Source organism: Cebus imitator, unplaced genomic scaffold, assembly GCF_001604975.1.
Source record: "Cebus imitator isolate Cc_AM_T3 unplaced genomic scaffold, Cebus_imitator-1.0 Scaffold193, whole genome shotgun sequence".
Lineage (NCBI taxonomy): Eukaryota > Metazoa > Chordata > Mammalia > Primates > Cebidae > Cebus > Cebus imitator.
In genome coordinates, this window is record NW_016107508.1 from 562,999 (window position 1) to 567,239 (window position 4,241).

At 47.6% G+C, this 4,241-nt stretch overlaps 1 protein-coding gene across 1 annotated transcript in view; it reads left to right on the forward strand.

Annotated features, from left to right (window-relative positions):
- Nucleotides 1-4,241, forward strand: part of DGLUCY (D-glutamate cyclase) — a 74,722-nt gene that overhangs the window by 16,712 nt on the left and 53,769 nt on the right. The gene's annotated exons all lie outside the window — the stretch shown is intronic.

The window sequence follows — 4,241 nt, forward strand, 5'->3', positions numbered from 1 at the left end:
TGATCCACCCGCCTCGGCCTCCCAAAGTGCTGGGATTACAGGCATGAGCCACCGCACCCGGCCTCAAACTGTGACCTTTCTAAGCCTCACCTACACAATGAGAATCGCCTGCCCGATGGGACTGTCAGGAGGGGCACCTGAGCGATTGCTGCTGCAGTGAAATGCTCCTCAAGGAGAGAAGCTCATTTTACCAAACAGCTGGAAAACTCCAGCTTGGAGCTGTTTTCTGGGGGCTTTCAATCAGATTAGGAATGTTAAAAGGTGTTTTTTCCTCTCTCTTGTCATTCAGTTAAAAAAAAATGATTTGGGGGTAAAAGGACACAGAGAAATTACCAATTTCTCTCCACAAAGAAAAGTGTCATTGCCTTCCATGGAGCCCAGGGGACGGGGGGAGGCATGAATCACAACAGACCATAAGGAATCCTCCAAAAAGGTGAGGCCCCCAGAGTCCACCATCCTCTTCAAAAAGAGACCATGAGGGCGTCCATTCTGTGTCCTGTTACTAATGGGGACACCTTGGGGACTTTCCTATTCATCTCCAGCTGTGGAGATGAACAAAACCAAAACATAGTGCCCCGCAGAGTTCATTTAATTAAAAAGGAAACAAGCTTTGTATGCATTAATACCATCCTAATTTATTGTATTACAAATCCAGTTTGGGCCGGCCTCGGTGGCTCATGCCTGTAATCTCAGCATATTGGGAGGCCGAGGCGGGCAGATTGCCTGAGGTCAGGAGTTCAAGACCAGTCTGCCCAACATGGTGAAACCCCATCTCTACTAAAAATACAAAAAAATTAACCGGGCATGGTAACATGTGCCTGTAGTCCCAGCTACTCAGAGGCTGAGGTAGGGGAATTGCTTGAACCGGGGAGGTGGAGGTTGTAGTGAGCCAAGATCGCGCCACTGCACTCCAGCCTGGGCAACAGAACAAGACTTTGTCTAAAAAAAAAAAAATCCAATATGTTCTCACAAGGGGCTTTGGCGGTAAGAAGAAGAAAGTGGGTGGGGCGGGGCGGGGAGGCCTCTAAGCCTGCTGAATCCTCTCCCACCTCGCTCCAGATAACTTTTAGAGGCATGCTGGGCTTGCTTGAGAAGGGTATCAGGTTCCTTGGGTTTTCGGCAGCTGGGGGTGTCTCGAGTGTCCTCATCTGGAAAGTCTGCTTGTAGCATTGGCAGGCACTGTAGCATCTGCGATAATGAGCTCTGGGCACCACGATTCGAGGGAGCCCGTCCTGGACATTCCCAGCAGATGGTTACATCTGTTTCACTCCACAGTCCCCATGGAGGACGGCGCTGCCCTCCTAGGGAAACCCAGTGCCCTCAGCCCGACGGAGGCTACTCCCTGATGAAGTGAGACGAGCTCAGCAGGCACCCGTCCCAGGTTTAAATGCTGGCTATGCTGTGCATCAGCTATGTGACCCTGGGAAAGTCACTTCATCTCTGTGAGACTCATTCTCCTCATCTATAAAATATAGATAATTACACGTGCAAATGACTTGGCACTGGGAGCCTGGCACATAAAAAGCACTCAGTAAATACTAGCCAACCAGATTATTGCAGGAGAGAAAGGGACATGGGTTGATAGAGCAAATCTGTCAGGGTAATTGTCCCCAAGGCTATGTCTCCAATAGAGCATAATTAATTATAATTATTTTTTGAGACAGAGTATCACTTTGTCACCCAAACTGGAGTGCAGTGGCGTGATCTCAGCTTCACTGCAGCCTCCGTCTCCTGGGGTCAAGCGATTCTCCTGCCTCAGCCTCCCTAGTAGTTGGGATCACAGGCATGCGCCACCACACCTGGCTAATTTTTGTATTTTTAGTTGAGATGGGTTTTGCCATATTGGCTAGGCTGGTCTCACACTTCTGACCTCAAGTGATTCACCCATCTTGGCCTCCCAAAGTGGTGGGATTACAGGCGTGAGCTACCATGCCCAGCCCAATAGAGCATAATTATGTTTTTCTTTGGGATGGTCTTAATTTTCGAATATTGAGAAAAGCACAGAGAAGCAAATGACAAGCACACACAGCTCTGTCACCTGGAGACAACGGTGATTAACTTGTCACGTCCTTCCTTCTAGTTCTAGTAGATGTTCTTTGGTGTCTGGGCATTCATGGGTTAGGTATTCATTGTAGTCTTCACTGTCTTATTTGTAGCTCTCTGTTTGGAGAAGGCTTTCCAGTTATTTGAAAGGACTTGGGTGTTGTGATCTAAGCTGTTTCTGCTTTAATGGACACCCCACGCCCAGTAATGCTGTCATTCTTGCAGACTCATTAGAGGTACAGCTCTGATGGTCTTGGACAAGATCTAGGAGAATTCTCTGGCTTACCAGGCAGAGATGCTTGTTCTCTTCCCTTGCTTTCTCCCAAAGAATCTCTCTCTCTCTCTGTTTTGAGCCACCTAAAGCTGGGGGTGGAGTGACACAGGCACCCCTGTAGCCACCAGCACTGTGAGTGTGCTGGGCCCGACCGGAAGCCAGCACAGCATTGGGTCTTACCCAAGCCCTGCTGTAACCACTCCCTGGCAACTGCCTATGTTCACTCAAGGCCGTGGGGTTCCGCAATTAGCAGGAACCAAAACCAGCCAGGCCTGGTTTTGTCCTTCTCTGCAGGGCGGTGAGCTCCCCCAGGCCCTGGGTGAATCCAGAAGAGCCGTCTGGGAGTCAGTGACTATAGCCAAAAACCTCAGATGTCCACCTGGTGTTCTACTGTATTGCAGCTGAGCTGGCACAAAAATGACAAGACACAGTCCTTTCCACTCTTCTGTCCCCTTTCCTTCTGGTTCTTTCACTCATTAATTTTACAAGAAGGAGAATATGTCCAACACATTGTTTCATTACCTAGTATAGTTCCTTTAATGACACATCACAGACATCTTTTAACGTCATCATTACATACTTCTATAACCATAATTTAAAACATCTATACAGGATTTCATTGAACAGTAACCCCAGTCCCTGCTTCCTGAACACTGAGGTGCTCAATCACTTACATACATTACCCCTCTGAGGTCTCTGGGAGGTAGGTATGCCATCTTATAGATGGGGAAACTGAGGCTGAGACATGCAAAGCCATGGCCCAAGGTCACACAGCTGGTCAGAGGCAGGATCAGGATTCAAGCCTGGGTGTGTTTACCACCAAAGCCAAAGGACTTCCATTGCGGAGGAAGGCTGGCTGCCCCCAGAGGAGGTCACAGGGTGCAGGGGGAGGCCTTCTCCTGTAGCTCTGTGAACACTGTGAGTCTGCTCAGGCAAGAATCTGCCCCGAAAACAGATACCCAAATGGCCAGTAAGACATGAAAAGGCAGTCAACCACGCTAGTGGTCAAGACGACGTAAATTAAAACCACAGGGGATACCACTGCACCCCCACAAGAATGGCTAAAAGGAAAAAGGCAATACAAAGTATTAGAGATGCTCACATACCACCGATACAAGTGTAGCTTGGTAGAACCACTTTGGAAAACTGCTTGGTAGTATCTATTCAAGTTGAACATGTGTCTATTTTACTGCCCCAGAAATGCACATTTGTGTACCCCAAAGTTCATGTTTGTGGCATTAAAATGTTCATGGCAGCACCATTTATGGTCCCAAATTGGAAACTGCTCAGATGTCCATTAGCAGTAGGGTTGGGTAAATACTCATTGCGTGAATATACTAGACAGCAGAGAGAATGAACTATTGTTAAATGCGACAATATGAACGAATCTCACAATATGTTGTTGAGTGAAAGAAGGTAGGCTTAAAAGACACATGGTGTATGATTCTATTATATGAAGTCCAAGAACAGGCAATAGTAAGATGTGGCGCTAGAAGTCAGGATAGTTGGCTGTTGTTCCTTGATCTGGGTGCTGCTTACATGGGTGCATTCATTTCCTGGAAGTTCATCAAGCTATAGGTTTGTGTATGTTTGTTTGAAGCCTATACTTTTTTGAGTGTAGGTAATGCTTCAATCAAAATTTATATTAGGCTGGGCAGGGTGGCTCACACCTGTAATCCCAGCCCTTTGGGAGGCCAAGACAGACAGATCAGTTGAGCCCAGGAGTTCAACACCAGCCTGGTCAATATGGTGAAACCCCGTCTCTACTAAAAATATACAAAATTAGCCAGGTATGGTGGCAGACACCTGTAATCCCAACTATTCAGGAGGCTGAGGCAAGAGGATTGCTTGAACCTGGGAGGTGGAGGTTGCAGTGAGCTGAGATTGCACCATTGTACTCCAGCCTGGGCAACAAGAGCAAAAC